At 30.9% G+C, this 17627-nt stretch overlaps 1 protein-coding gene and 1 long non-coding RNA gene across 4 annotated transcripts in view; one reads left to right on the forward strand and one right to left on the reverse strand.

Annotated features, from left to right (window-relative positions):
* LOC149485333 (uncharacterized) overlaps positions 1-17627 on the forward strand; it is a 316030-nt gene that overhangs the window by 164560 nt on the left and 133843 nt on the right. The gene's annotated exons all lie outside the window — the stretch shown is intronic.
* The window catches only part of LOC149485340 (tachykinin-like peptides receptor 99D), a 56712-nt gene that overhangs the window by 34616 nt on the left and 4469 nt on the right, over positions 1-17627 (reverse strand). The window contains exon 1 of one of the 3 annotated variants that reach the window (XM_089700193.1): positions 1646-1755. The exons of the other annotated variants lie outside the window; for them this stretch is intronic. The gene's annotated coding sequence lies outside the window, so the exon portion shown is untranslated. Of the gene's footprint in view, positions 1-1645; positions 1756-17627 lie in introns of those variants that run through there. 3 annotated transcript variants of the gene reach the window in all.

Raw genomic sequence — 17627 nt, forward strand, 5'->3', positions numbered from 1 at the left:
CGAGCTGAAAACGATTTTCCTGAGAGTAAACATCTATGTACAAATTGTACAATCAATTTATCAATCTTCAAATAATCCGTGTGTTAAACCACATGGAAATGCCAACGCCGCATCTGAGGTATATAAACAAACGAATAAATATTGATTATTTTTTATTTACTGTTAGTGCTTTAAGTAACTCTATTACTAAATTTATAGATCTTTTGACAGGGTTTTAAGTTACATTCTAGTAAGTCATTTTCAATCATCAATTATCTACATCCTTACAAAGTTTCCTGCAATTTCCAAGCTCAATAATTTTAAAGGATGAGATTACTACCTGGCCAGGTACCATGAGAATGTTTCCGACTCAAAGTTTATGACAGATTTTGCATATTTATCCGTATAAAGCATTACAAAGTTAAGATACGTTTATCGCTGAGAAAGTGAAAAGTTAGTACTTAATTAAGAAGAGTTATCAGAAGCGAAGCACTAGGTTGGGAAGTTGATAATTAAATTAACCACAAGCTACTTTACCCGTTAAAAGATTGTGACTTTGTTGGAAGTTAGGGTTAAAAGATATGTCTGTCTTCATTTAGTCTTTAATTTTAGCTTTTAATATACATATAGCATTCTCGTTCTTTTATTCGCAGTTTGATTATTGTATAAAGTTTTATCTTAAAAAATATTTCACATCGTTCTCACTTATCGATTTTCCAAAATCTTGACGGCCACATATCAGTCGGTGAGAAGCCTTTTGTGTTTCATCAGTCTTCTCTAGCAGAAAACAGACGCCAGAATCTAAGCAAAAAGTTCGCAAACTCTCATCACTTTAAATTTATATTTGACCCAAATCAATAATTGAATGTACACAGAATAAAGAACAAATTACGGAAATTTAAAAAGAATAGGTACCAAGTAATATTTAAATAGAGTACCAAGTTTTTAAACCTTAGTTTACACTTTTAAAGAATATTATAGGGTATAAAATGAACAACATTAATAATGCAACATTTCCAATTTACCTACATCGCAAAAGCTCAGGCTTATCAAAAGAATAAAATTACTGACAACCTTTGTCATATTATAATTTATGGTAATATTGATATTGTTTGTAACATAAAATTTAAATCGAAACCTACATCAAGAATTAAGTATAGAGTTAATGTAAGGAAACATCTACATTATATTTAGAATAAGGAAAATAAAGATGCTACAGGAATTTCCAATTTTAAATAAATTGTGTAAATTATTAAAGAAATATGTATAGCGATAACAAAAACGTGTTCACTTAATAATGGATCACATTTTAAAATAAGTTCTCAATGCAGAGAACGTTGCTACGTTTAGATACAAATTTATAGTTTTCGGACTCCTCCGACCTTATTTGTTTATTTCAGCTGGACACTTTTTCATCTGACATCACTTTACATGATGGAGGTTCGCAATTTGTTTTTTTTTTGTGTACCGCAACATTAAGAAATAATCCTTATATTCCAATAAAATAAGCGACAATTATTTAAATAAATTGATCAATAATTAATCAAATTGATAACTGTAGAATCGCACCAAGCCAAAATAGCGGGTGGCTAATACTACACTAGGAAAAATTTCAATATTGATATCCAGTAATAGTAAGCAGCAAAACAATGCACCACGTACCCACCCTAGAGATGCTGCAGCACTCGATGATTTTCGCGTCAATTATCCGATTTGCAATACACGTGATTTCGAGGGTCGGCGCTCGCGCACATCATTAGAGCGTCCCGGTCGAAGGCGGAAGTACAAGTGTCGTGGTGCATGACAGTTGCAAATGCATAACAGTTTGCATACTCTATGCCAAACATCAATAATACACCACGATCAATTACTCTGTTTTTGATTTTAAAATATCACCTTGTAATGACTAACTCGTATAAAGTCACGCATTCAAAACAAACTCTTATAACTTTCAGTGTAATTGGATCGCTTTGAAACGTTTATAATTATTATTAAAAATGCGTGCGTTTATAAAGTTTCAAATTCATTTTAGCTGCTATATGTATAGCGATCAAATGCTTCGTTATTGGGTATAGGTATATTATATTGCTGGCCTGGATAATATTACAAAAATCCTTATTTTTCATATCTTTGAGTAAAAACTGGGCATAGGTACTGACTACTGTAAGAACTTTGCTTAGGTACAATCTATTACAAAAAACTAAATTTATTTTGGGATGCTAGGCTAGATGATAACAACACTCTTTTGTTGTTCTTAATAGTGTAAAGTGGAAAGTTTTTTTAATTGTTGTTTACTCGACCATACATACATATATGGGGGGCAAGTATCTCGCCTCGCGGCGGTGTTGTGAACAACTCCAGCTGAGTGGCCAGACGGCCGAAGCCTAGGGCGGACTGAGTGAGGAACCTACGGACTATCCGAGCGTTGTCCAGCAGGACTGCCCGCTGTATCCCCACTGTCATGGGCTTCACCGGTAAATCCAACCTCCTTAAATATTGTTTTAAGGAGGTAGGAACCAGCCCATTGGTGGACACAACTATGGGGATTATCTCGGCAGAGACATGTATTATTATAATATGTATTATTTTCCGATTTCTAGAGACGACTTCCTTACTAATTATAATATTAAATATTAATAACCGTTGTATGCAATGTGTGTTATAATTTAGTATCATTTGATATCACCCCTTGAATTTAGTATAATATATAGCTCAGCAGTAAAATAAATAAATGTATTTATATGTAATCCAGGAAAGCTGTGTAAACTTTTGTATATAGATCAAAGATCTTCACGGCTTAGAGTTATCTAACCGCGTCTAAGCAAACGGTCTTACATCCGCATAATCATAATATTTGTACAATGATTGCGCTATAAACATGCTACGGTATATTTTAATATATACATAATTTGTAGATAGTTTAACAATCTACGCATCTTTCTATATATACTATGGTTAATACTGTGGTTCGCAAAGTTCTGTATTGTTTGAATTTGTATTTAATACACTTGTCACTTAGGTACCTAGTAACGCGTACGGCTTTTGTTTCACAGAACTAAAATTAAAATACGATGCGCAAGTGTAATCCAGTAAACGTAAGTACCTCTCTGTGTAGATCAGAATACGTATGAGCTCTATTTCTAAAGAATTTTATCTATGTGCAACCACAAATATAATCTTGTAACTTTCGAAAACCACTGGAAAATTCTAAAAACAATATCATAATTTAGATTTTTTTACATCTAAAAAGAAATTCAAAGTTAAAGAAAATAGTTTGCGTTTCATTACATATCAAGCTCAGTCATTTTTCGCAGTATCTTTCTTTTTCCTATATTAAACGTATTAACTGTGTTATATATAAGTATATACTTGGTCTGTAACTTGGTCGTATAATAATGCCCTTGTCTACAGAGCATGAGTTGAGCACCTATAGACAATGGGTAAAGGAATTTGATTTATCTCTTGTCCGGAAGTGTTTGAGCATATGTTGCAATATGTGACGTTAAATTGGAGCTACGGATATTGCAGGTACTAGGATAACTAGCGGTTTGCCCCAGCTTCGCCCGTGATACATGTTTATATTTTCTTTCCATAAGAACCATCCTCGTACTTCAAGGAATATTGTAAAAAAATAATTATCGAAATCGGTCCACCCGTTCACGCGTGATGCCGTGATCAAGGGAAATAGGGATTCATTTTTATGTATAGAAGATAAAGCTTGACATGTTGACGTTTTTTTAGATTATTCATTGCATTTCTTGAAAACATTGAAAGTAACGTAATATGCTATACTACAGCCACTAAAGAATAGTAAAATCTTCTTTCACGATCCACATGCCTACCTGTAGTGTATTTCATTTCGGTAGCAGTGAGCTCGAAAATAGAGCAGTTTTATTAGGTAGCCGGCAGCGGTACGACAAATTAAAAAGAACTCTACAAAATGTCCGTTTCGCGGCACGGTGGTTTTTGAGCTTATAAGGTCTATGCCTATGATGCTTAAAACAAAAAGCCTATAACAATAAAGTTTTATGTTATTGAGATTATACGTGAATATAGTTGATTTCGAGTATTTAATTTTACTTGCTATTCTATTTCTATCAACTCTGTATGATATATAGTATAATAGGGTCAGTGTTCACTCGCGTAGGTAGGTACGGTCGCGGATAATTAAAGTATTTTATTAAACAGGGTAATCAAAACTGAAATGCAGTTCGCTTTCTAGCGTTTATACAAATTTTTATTAAAATAAAGATAATAATTTATCGGAACTTTTAAAAATTAATAAAGTAAATTTATCTTTAGTAAATGCAAATGTTTATAATTCCTGCATAGAAAACAATACAATGAGACTGCATTTCGTGTTCAAGTGGAAGTCGATCTGAATAACAAGAGTTGTTATTTCGATATAAATTCACCATTAAGTCAATAGCTTAGCCCAATTATCTGCATTTATCTGTGATCAAGCCATAGTCACTTTATCAATGTTTCATTCCAATAGCAATTACCATAATATTATCATCTACACTTACATTAGAGACCAAAAAACCGATTTTTCTGGTGGTTAATAAATTAAAAAACTATATTATAAATTTGTATTCCATAGGCTATAATTTAATTCACTTTGGAGCTCCGACAATCCAGTATAACACCATTATGTACGCTATGCAATCAATTTTAAAATTATTAATTACATGGACGTAAATTATGAATTAATTGGATTACATACATATTATAAAATTTAATATATTTATTATATTTACCTTATTTTATGTTTATGTTATTATCACATCACACATGTACATCTTGTTCTGTTTTAGTTAATATTATTTTAGCTAAATAATATTGAAATAAATGAAATGATTGATTTCTTTTTTACGTTCGTGCACCACTAACTTTTGAAATAGGGGGTGCTTGAAAGACATCATTTTTTTTAATAATATGGACACCAAAATATTTAAAATATTATGATTAAGAATCAGATATGAATTTCGTAATTACAAATTCATTAATAGCCCACTCGTAGCTTCTCCCTCGAGTAATGAGAGACCCTCTAATTTATCATTACACCAATGGGATAAATAGCTCTAGCGAACGTGAATTGCATAAATTCGTAAAAGTAACAATTTTTACACTTTTATGAAAGATTCATATGTATTAAAATGGATGTTTTGAGTGATATAAATTCTACGTCGAATCAATAAACAATAGTAAAAAATAATTTCGAAAAAACAAAGTCAACAATCGTCAAAACAGCATTTTTTTTGTTTTAGGTACTATGAGTGACAAAATATGAACTTAGAGATTATAAGAACTACTCATTATCTACGGAACTTTAAAAGCAAATTCTCACCATATTTGGTTAGTAATGGGTTTTTTTATTATTAATTAAACACAAATTTTCCGATACAGGTAAGCAAAATTATTCAGGTCATATCAATATGATAATATCTTTGTGTTATTTAATACGTTACGTCTAAGTGGAGTGATATTTCCAGAGTGACTAACTGCGAATATGAGGAAACTGTGTAAGTTATGCAAAGACTTTAGCACTAGTGCTGATCGAAGTGAAGTTTAACATTTAATGTTGTTTGGTATAGTTGTCCTCGGAGTCGAAGCGATTGAGTTACTTGTTTAAAATATCACAGAGAAAACCTCAGCTATTTAAATAAAAGCTATTTGCTTTGACTATAATAGATACGAAAGGAATTCTGAATATTTGTCGTTTACGTTTTTGCATATAAACAGATATCAAGTACAGTTGGTAGATAGATATCAACGATTCTTAATAAAGAGGAGGATACATCCGCAACTGATTGCGATATCATGAAATAGCAGTTTATTTGCATCGTACATCCTACGACGTAATAAAAACAATGCAACACATATCAAAAACAAATACACTGGCTTATTTTCTTCCACTTTCAAATGTCGATTTTCTTAGGTACTTCTGCAATTCTTTATCCTAATAAGATTCCTAAATAATGTAAAACATATTCTATTTGGAAGGAAAATATCTGCTGGATTTGAGCTAGCAGATATTACGTGTTACCCAATAATACTTTTGTAAAATTGCTACTCGATGTTGAGAAGTTATGAATATTGGCCGGTTGAAACTTGAAATTACTGCATGTAAAAATTTTACATTTTTTAAAGTTGTGTTTTTGAGAACGCATCATAAACTAATATTATCTATTATTACAATGTCATCTAAATTAAAGTGAATTTTATCACGTCTTACATGAAACATTACAACGAACTGGTCTAATCTAATCCATTCCATATCATACTCGCTATAACAATTGAATAAATCCTTATTTATGAAAGCATTATTACCGACCAATCTTCAGTTTTATCACAGTACAGTGTACCCTATTAAAGATGGGGTTTTCAAGGCTCATTGCACTCGATCTCACATGATAAGTTGTTGAATAAAAGATACACTACAAAAGGATTTCAAGAGCTTCTCTCCATAAAATCTTGATAGTATCGGTCTAATTTTGGGTAAGTAATCTCTTTAAATTAAAAAGCTTTACTTCTTATTTGCTTCTTATGGTTAGATTATTGGTTTAGTCGCTGTTCGAGATATCTAGTAATTGAACTCTCTACGAGTCTTAGACAGCTCTCCTATTAAGTAAATGCTTTCCAAGTCCAGTCATAGTTCGAGAAAGATAAGTTTCATCAAATAGTATTATTCAGAAATGTAAATGCTAAAATCAGGTTAAAAATAAGTAATAATATTGCATATAATAAAAATCTAGAGAAGTCAAAAAAGTAAGAAAAATAAAATAATATGGTCGTCTACATTGGCGTGACTTTAAATTTATGACAGTACTTCTACTTTATCGTCATGCTTCGCCAATGAAATCACGTAAAAGTAACCAACATTCTCTACAAGCTTATTATTCAGCAGACACTAGAATTAAGGAGAAAGGTGTAAAAGTAACACATTCAGTCGTTCAACCTATTTTCTGAAAATTACAACGGATAATCCTTTTTTCTTCCTTTGAAATAAGTTATTGAAAAAAGATTGAAAAAATAACACATTTTACATTAAATAATATAAGTAATATTCAAGTATTTTACGTAGAAATGGAATTCAAATACCGCTTAAATTATACGTTTTAACGAACTATATGAAAGGGTTATTAACGTTGTGTAAACAGGTTTTTTAATCCTCTGTTTGAACGAGTTTTCCAGTATCCTGTACAAGTTCAAATAATATCAGTTCATAATAAATGGAAAGATAGTAAAATATGTTATTTTACGTACGTACGAATTCAGCGGAAATTTCATTAATGATACAATGATATTATATATAGAAACAAGAGGTAGATACGTCATCAACGCACCAAAACTGATTCCGTGAATTGGTCCTATTTGGGACCAATGCAATCAGTCAGATTGTCACCGGTCCCAGTGAGCGTATATGCCGATAGGTACATTAAAGTTGTCGAAAATGCCTTCCTGTGTGTTCAGAAAGTGCACGTATTCGTGCAAAAAAATAAAAAAAGATAAAGGAATATCATATCACAGCAAAATATATTAAATTATTACAGTTTAAGAGTAAAAATAACAATTTACAATTCTTTATGAATGACACTTGCTTGACACGTGTATTGAAATAATGAAAGGGATAAAACATTGCTTCAATCACTAGTGTGACAAAGCTAGCGTACACTGTGTTCAAAGATTATCATGTAGATACGATTATTGAAAATAGAACGGTTATTTTATTAATTTCGATTTTGGTAAATACTTGATTATTTTTATATTTAAATCCACAGTTTACATCCAGTGCATATAATTAACAAATATAGCTATTTATTATATACAATGAAATCGTGATGGCAAAAATGTTTGTTTGCATTAATAAAATGATTATCGCTACTGACGAAAAATGCTATTTGCTTTTCTGTAAATAGCTATTGAACATAAATTTTATTTGTGTTTTAGATAAAAAAGGCTTATACTTCATCCTTTCTTTTATTTCATCCTTTTTTTCATCTAGGCACCACTATTATTATAATTATCCTACAAGTTGGAGTACCTTGTACGGGTTTCGGGAACTGCCTTGAAACGAATAGCGTAAGATCGGTCTTTATGGAGTTCTATAAGGAGGATTATGCTTTATGCAGTATGCTCAGCAGTGGGTGTTTATCGGGTGAAATGATGATGACCGAAAACGAACACCACAGCTAGTAATAAATACTTAATACAGTTATATCTCCAAAAAAATTTTTTTTTTCATTGTTATACGACATCATAATAATCATAAAATAGTAAATGAAATTGTCACATTTATTTACTTGTGCAGGAAACCTAACATCTATATTCTATAACATTGAACCTTCTGTGTCGTTAGTCTATGCCAATTACCATGGCAACTATTTGTTTATTTATATTTAATTGGCGAATTCTTATGACTTTTGCTTACACCTGCGCGGAAGTGACAAACTATCTTTGTCTTTTTTGTTTATATCATTTTATTAGAGCCATCTCTCTTATACAGTCTGTCAATGTAATAAATTAAGTAAAATGAAAATTGTATTTGTGTGTGCCTGACACTGCTTAGGAAGCATTTTTTTTGGATATATTGTGAGTATATAACGTATCTATACATAAAATATCATTGTAATGATATGTGTTTAACGTGTTAAAAGAAACTAAATTTTTAATGAGCTTATAGTAAACAATCCTACCTACTCTACATTAATGCAAACCCAATTTTTTTAGTTAACCCAAGTTTTTTATTTAAATTGTGTTAAAAATAAATTATGTTCAATTCTGTTTCTTAAAAAGTTCATTTCGCTTAATATTTTATTAAGTTATAAGAAATCCAAAGTTATTCAATATTATCTAAGTTTATAATTGTATCGAGAACACAATGAATTTGAATAGGCACAAACCGAGCATTAGCTAAATTGTCCAAGTTACTGGATTACATTTTGAGGCGTCTTTATTGAGCATGAGTTCGTATTTATATCACTACAAGAAATTTAATCAAGAGTGAAGAAAAGTTATAATACAAAAATCTTATCTAATTTTATAGGTATTTAAATATAAGAAAAAGTTTATGGCAATATGTTACTGTCGAATCCTTAATTTCTTACTAATATTATGAATGCGGAAGTGTGTTTTTTCGATTACAAAGCGATTTCATGACGAGATTTTTGTGTCTCGAGATATGTAGGAGCACAGAGATCGAAATACGCTACTTTCTACTGCGGTGAAACATCACATTCCCATAGCAAAATTCCTTTGATTTAGAATTACGCGGGCGTACTCACGGGCGGCAAGCAAGCTAGCAAGTACCTAACTAAATTTCTAAGGTAAGCTACTTTATAAATGATCTACATTTTATGCTCCGGCATACAAACTAAGTAGGAAATGTAATCCGTTCTTGAATCTCCTGATCACTGAATTGAAGTGAGGCGTATTGTGATGTCGAAAGGAAATGTGCTTAGCGAATTTCCTATCACCTAGAGATACCGATCTACGTTATATCTTGCTGTGAATGCATTCTGAATCAACTTTGAAATTCAATATGTTTTCAATTCATACAAATATTACGATTATATTGATAACTAGATATAGTTATCACGATATTCAATAACATTTCTTATTAAAGTAGCTAGCTATATCGCGTAGAGAGTACCGATCTCATATTTTAAAATACAATACCCATTATACTCTATATACTCTACTACACTTTGTACATTACTACATGTTTATAGAATAACGACTAAAATTCATTAAATCCATTTGATGATACACTACAATTTTTCAGACTTAGGCTCTTGCCGTATTACCTATTGCAAAGAAAAAACAAGAGCTTCACTTATTGTGCTTTTCTAAAGATGTTACAGTTTTCTTAGCAAAATTTCTTTCTTTTATCAGATTTCTTATGAATAAAGTTTTAAAGCAATAAATCTGGGTTTGTTTTTACATAATTTATATACAGTTCTCTCAACTTAGTAGCTTTGGAATTCATATTATGTAATATGAGTTATCCAATATGTAAAAATTGAGCAATATATTGGGAAAGATTACTTACTCTCAGAATGTGATAACGTATGAATAACAAACTGTAACACATATTGCTACGAGTATAATGTGATGAATTAATTTTGAGGGCCTCATTATAACCCCTTTTGAAATGTGACCCGATGCGTGTCACGCATTCTTGATAACCACGTATACAAATAGCATGCATCATCTTAATACCAAAATTGAAAATAGCAATTAATATTGTGCCCATAGATTAGAACAACCTTTTACCTCTCGTGTTATCATAACGTCTCATTGCAACACATAATTGGTAGTATGACTTACTATATTTATTTTGCGGATGTAATAGACATCAATATATTTAAGACTTTTACGGACGCAAGTTAACTAAAAATATCTAGTAGGTACAAGCTTTGAGCTCATAATATTAATGTTTGAAAATCACGCAATGATGAAAATGCACAATTTTAAAACACGAAACTTGAAGGAACTTTATAAAATATGAAGAATTTCAAGTTATACAAAAGTAAGTTTCAGACAATAGTTATTTGTGTGGAGTATATTATAGTTAGTAATCTCCAGTAGGTAATGCTTTTTTATTTCTATACATACACAGATGTAGAGGTATAGAGGTAGAGGTAATACTAAAGAGGTTTTTCATTATGTCCTAAGATAGATTAAATTCCTCAAGGTCTGGCCGGCTAGATATTCTTATCCCCATTTCATTAATAAACATGAACCAAATAATATTCAGAAACCTATCCATATATAGCAGAAATACTGAAAACCAGATGATAAAAATTAAGGGATCTTTAAATATAGACAACTTAATATAGAATATAAACTATTTATACTCGTAAGAAACTTTTATCTTCAAATTAACTAAACTTTTATTATGTTTCTATTTTTAATTTAAATGAATTCAGAGAAAGTGTATCTGCAAATTGTGTTATCCAGGGCTATAAATAAAAGTAGAGAGTAAGTAGGAAGATATTCTTATACATTATTATGATGAAATCTTATATATAAAAATGAATCGCAAAATGTGTTGGTAAGCGCATAACTCGAGAACGGCTGAACCGATTTTGATAATTCTTTTTTTATTATATTCCTTTCCTTGAAGTACGAGGATGGTTTTTATGTAGAGAAAACGTAAATATGTACCACGGGCGAAGCCGGGGCGGACCGCTAGTCTATAATATAGGTAAAAATGAATCCCAAAATGTGTTGGTAAGCGCATAACTTGAGAACGGCTGAACCGATTTCGTAAATTCTTTTTTTATTATATTCCTTGAAGTATGAGGATGGTTCTTACGTAGAGAAAACATAAATATTATATATATAATACCACGGGCGAAGCCGGGGCGGACCGCTAGCTATTAATATTTATTAGGAGAAACAATACTTATCGCTTTGACAGTCAACGATCAAGGATTGTAGATTAAAATTAAATTAATAGGTATGTGTTATAAACAAATCTTAACAAGTTAATGTGAAGTTTCGACTTCTTTCCTTCGCAAAAGATTTCATTTGCGTTCGCAAATAATAGATATCATCTTATTTCATTCATCATGCGAACAATTGTAAATATTAAATGATACACGTGGACATTACTTACTGTTAATACATACCGCGGACCGCCACATTTTGCAGGAACAATAGGATATAAACCTTATAAGTCATGTCGTAAAAAAATAAGTGTAATTTTTTTGATAGACACCAAAATAGGAACACAAAAGGAGGTTACCATATATAGCTCTAAAACGTTTATTTATTTGAGCAAATCGTCGACAAAATTTAATTTGAATACTTTTTGTAACCTTAATGGGATCAGGAGAGACATAAATACTCTTATATTTATATTTAAGCGGCAAGGGAATGTTATCTCGAACGAGAGCTTTATATGTTTTGGAAATTCAAACACATTATTTAAAAGACAGGTTAGGATTACACCCGTTATTTAAATACAGATTCCACGCATTGATTCATTATTAAATAGGAATCTAATCCGCAAATAAACTAAGAAAATCATTATCACTATTTCTTATATAGTAAGGTTCTTACGTATTAGAAGCGATGAAGGATGTTCGGTGCTAATACCGGAGTAAATTGGTAACGGCCGGCGAGAAAATAGACATGTCATGTTATTGTTTTCAATTATTGGCTCATCAGAAGACCGTTAACGTCGCAATCTTCATGAAATAATGGGCTTGTTATCGATCATTTGTTTAACTTTTGGTCGTTTGGCCAACGATTCCGGCATTATTTCTAATCAGTAATCAAATCAAATTATTCTTACAGGTTATATTCATTAAATAATCATTCTGGTAATTAAATGTCCCCCGTTGCCCGCTGTATAAACTTTCCAATATGTTAAAACAGTTTAAACTATCTGCATTACAAATTTCATCGGAATACGTTGGAGTTGCCGCCTGAACTATTAAGAAGCATCCATCCACGTTGGAATAGAGGTTTTGATTAATGAAAGTTGTTAGGATGCATTTCTTTCTACTAAATAGATGCAATAGGATACAAATATCCGGTAATTCAATTTTGATTTTATAAAAGAGTATTATTTTCATCGATTTAATGCTTGTTTTGTAAACAAGAAATGATAAACCTTTTACTAATTATTAACGAGTCACAAGTAGGTACTTTATCACTTATAGGATCTACATATATCCGAATAACGGATTTTATGTTTCAATCGAGCTGTATAAAAATAGAAAACATTATTGACATAACGTACTTTTAAGAAATTATTATTAGAAATACAAGCGCGATTCAATAATATAATTGTGCCCAAATCCTTCCAATAAGCTGTTGCAAAATATTATTATACGGAATCATGTAGACGCCGTATTAATGTCAAAAGAATGTGAAGCCTTCTCATACTTGACAGACTTATTCTATATTTATAAAGAAATGTTGTTATGTTTGTTAGAATACCTACATTATTCATTCAATTTCAAAGAAAAAATTCGTATGTGTAACATTTTTTACTATATTTGTTATATTTAAAGCTAAGGCAATATAATGAATAATCACGACAAACAATAGCAAGTTTGTTTTTAAAGAAAATGTAATATATTGTAATTTGCTATTTGCTTTCTTAACATACATACTAACATAATTTTCGGTAACACATACTTTCTATAGCAAAGGTTTAATTTATATCAATACGTATTACGTATTACATATATCCATTCAGACCAAGCTAAGATCTGAGACTCATTGAAATTGTCACCTACCTGCGCCTTATATCCGCCATTAAGTCCGTCTCAACGTTGGTCTCAACTAATACTTCCTTTACCATTTAGTTAGACCTTTTAGTAATAACGATGAGTGTGTATAAATAATAAAATATTCAATCTATAATTACTACGTAAAAGTGGTTCTCTACCCAGCAAATACTATAAAATATTGTAAATCTATTCTAACTTTTAGATTTCGCATAATTTTATCCTATTGTTTTTTCCTTCGTTATGTAGTATGTAGTAAGTAGGCACTATTTTCAATTAATTTTCGAAAAATCATTAAGCTTTTTGAATCGAGGCAAGTGCACGTTATTCAAACTGTGTTTTAAATGAAATTTCCCTTGACACTAAATTGGTGAAAATGTGTTTCTAATATCGTTCACATTCGACAGACAATTCGATATTACGAAATAACAATTTCATTCTGCGGCACGCAAAGCTTTGATCACGTGTTAGCAACATGAAGAATTTGTTGGATAGACGCGTATGGACGAAATTGAGGTATTTTTAACACTTTCCAAACTAAAATATTTGGTTTCAAAGAGTGAGAATAATTCCTGCTTTTATTTATTTTATAAAAGGCAAAACATAACTCATAGTAGATAATACATCTACTTATATGTTATAGGCTTCAAATCTTAACGTTAAAAAAAGACAACTGATATATAAAGGATAATCCAACAATTGAAAGAAATGGAAAGACATAAAATACGCTTCGGAAGTCGGAACTGACAAAAGCCGAACTTATAAAAGTATCAAAACATTTAATAACTTATTGGGGCGATAATGTGAAGAATGGATTCTGAAAGTAATTCAAAGCCTCTCAATGAGCTTAGCCAGCTTAGGAATCGATAAAGGATTTCGGAAGAAAACATCCATTTTGCGGATGACTGAAGATAAATTGTAAGTAATGTAACTTTCATGAACAAGCCTTAAGTTCTCATCAAAGCAATAAGATCACCTAGTTAGATAAAATATTATTTACGATGGAAGACCTCCCTAACGGTGGTATGAACACTGAACACGTCACATCATGAAAAGTATTTTGGGCTGCTTTTTGAGGGCCACTTACTGATAAATGAATCGAATATTTCAACGGCATTGTTTCGATGACGTCACTGGTCGAATGGTTTTTATATCCTTCAGTATCTACGTATGCTGTTTTTTTATTTCTTAGCTTAAATAATATGATAGTGCGATGACGAGTCTTAATAGAAAGGAATATTGATGACTATGGATATTGTACTCGTATAAAGTGATCAATAACAAACATCTTTAATAACATTTTTAGGAAAATTGATTTATCCTTTTGTATTTGTCAATCCGTTATCCGTTGCTAAAAGTATATCTACTTATCTTCTTTCGTTCTATCCCTCATTTATCTTTTAACAATCTAGCAGATATTATAAATAAGTAAAAGAAAAAAATAATAATTATTTTATAATCGGTTGTCGGTTCATGTCTTCAATAATTTAATAATTATTACTTAATAATTCACAATTAATTAGATAATGCATAAGAAGGGCGTTTGTCCACTACAAGGAATTTTACGGTCCGGCATTCCGATTTTTTACGGTCCGGTATGGCACGCCATTAATCTATATACTAGCTTGTGCACTATACGTAATTTTACTGTCCGACATTTTACTTTTCCCTATTCTGGATGGTTTTTTGTGTCTACGAGTCGCTGTAGGTACATATAATTGTTTTCGAATGCCCACTTGCTTGGATTTTACTGTTTTTACTGCATATGCCAATTGAAAGCAAGCTCTTGTTTTACTTTCTTTTAGTTGGCAATGAGATTTGTGAAGTCGGTATTGTTATTTTATATACATTGACCAAGCATTGACCTATAATTATTATCTAAGTAAGTGTTGGTAAGTTAAAGTTCAAGTGGGAATAGCTTTAGCTCCTCGTCACCGATTAAAATAAATAAGTGAAACACGCACTTTAAATCTCTTACGGAACTTTACTTTTTATTATAACGAAGTACATAATATAATATTTCACCTTCTATATTTTTTACTCGTTTCTTTTAAAATGCAAAAACAATCATTTATGATAGCATAATACCGCCAAACTTCCTTGAACTGTACCGCACTGATCCGAGTAAAGACGGACAGGTGCACAAGCAATTCATCGGTTTTTTCATGCCACACCGGACCGTAAAAAATCGGAATGCCGGACAGTAAAATTCCTTGTAGTGCACAAGCGCCCGAAGGAGAGTTCTTAATCCGAATTAGTGTAATTATATTGGAGCATTCGTTCCAATTTCTTAGATATTAAATACGATATTGAGATACGTTTTTCAAAATGAAACTTTTTTATTTTCTACGATTTAAAACAATAAGAAAACTTGTATATGTACCTGTAGTCTTTACGATTTTATCCTTACTAATAAATAAGAAGGTGTGTTTGTTTGTCATTCACATCACAATGAAGCTTTTTAATGATTAGATTTTTGTTGAAGATAATTATTTGATTGATTGATTGATAGAAGCTTTAGCGGGGCGAAACATCTGTTTTTCATGGGAATAGAAGACACTAAGATACAGTCAACTGCAAGTTTTATAATAAACACTGTTACCTACGTAACAAAAGTTAGTTTGTTAATTTTGCTTAACACTACTACATGTTTAAGTTTGTCTACGAAATCTTACAGCTGTCTATCTAAAACTCTGAATTTCTATTGTTGTTATGTAACGTATGAGAGTGATACAATTGACAACAAACTCAATTTTCTGATGCCATATCCTTTCATTTCGCAATATTGATATGGAACAACTTGAGGTTGAATTTGCTGTTACGTTCTGAGTAACAGATAACGATGTTTGCGAACATTCACAAGAAGTAACTTTAAAATAATTCTGGAAGTTTTCACAATCGCTATTGAAATAGACACGCTGTGTGTAAAGTTTGCTTATATTATAATATATTCTATCTATTTTGTTTGCACACTATTAATTATTTGTTTTGAAATGATTAACCAAATAACAATTAAAAGAAGTAGCAGCCAAATAATGTACGATCAAATTCTAAATTTAATAAAAATTCTTAATACATTACATATATTTTGAACAAAATGGTGCAACAACTATATTAATTTAAACACTGTACTTTCAACGGTGGAAATAAAACAAGCTTTGTTATCCGAATGAGGTCACGCTCGCACCACCTTCAGTAACTTTACCGTCAGATCGTATTATTGGCACTATATTTCCAGTACGTTTCGTGTTTTGTGTGAGATAAGACAGCCAAAATCCTTCTTCAATCATTCGAATCCCTCCAAACTAAAAAATAAATCAGTTCATATCAGATCTCGTCGTATAACAATTTTTGGGACTGTTTGTGCGCGGCGTGTCTCAATTACATTCCAACTCAGTAAATATTGACCAAAATAGGTTCCTAACTTATATGAAGTCAAATGCCAAACAGTTTGTAAGTTATTTTGATGCAAACTGAATTGATTGAGTTTACAAAACTTCCTACTGTCAATCCGAAATATCAATTCAGTTTATATACAATTGCTCCAAAAACAAAGATGTTGGCAATAACCATGAAATAATTCCTAGTTATCTCAAAATACGATTTGTTCAATCATTTGTTTTGTTGAATAAGCCGCTTATATTTTTTTCATCGTTATAATAAAATGAAGATGATAGAAACATGAAACGTTCATGATATTAATTTCTAGTTTTTAGATTAAGTACTTCTTATTAAACTGTAATTCCTTTAAAACAAAACATTATCTCATTACAAGAAAAATTACTGTTTATTCATTTATTTATCTACTATATTCTGAGTCGCTTACCCAATACCTTAACGAAAACTGCCTATTCAACATGACTTAAGAATTTCTTTTCATATGTGCTACAACCTATCTATGTGGAAGAAATACATCCATCACTAACTACATAGTTAATTCCAGGAAAGACGCAATCAAATACTTTTTGTGTAAAAAAATATTTTTGTATTAATACCAGTAGGAATAAATAAATAAAGTTATGTTAAATTAACTAAGTAACGAAAGCAGGATTATCGATTGAACTTCTAGAGACCGATTACGTTTAATTAACTGCCAAGAGAACTGTGATAGAGGTGCCTAATCAGTTATTTTATGTAAAAATAATTTATAATTTATCTCATCATGATCCAATCTATGATAAAACTTATATTTACCTATCCAATTGATTGGTTTTATTGTTATCTAACAAAATAATTATTCATGTGAAAGCGACTCTTAAATTCTAATAAAAATTCTCACGTCCATCAGGAATCTCGTGATGAACCAATTTCTTTTGATAACGGTATTTCCTTGTACGGAGTTCAAATCAATTATCAAACTCTTCCATTCGATACCCCAGTCGCCACTCTAGAATATTT

This window comes from Colias philodice, chromosome 10 (genome assembly GCF_061535455.1).
Source record: "Colias philodice isolate Cphi_HAF_F1 chromosome 10, ilColPhil1 Martin Lab GWU primary, whole genome shotgun sequence".
NCBI classification, from domain to species: Eukaryota; Metazoa; Arthropoda; class Insecta; order Lepidoptera; family Pieridae; genus Colias; species Colias philodice.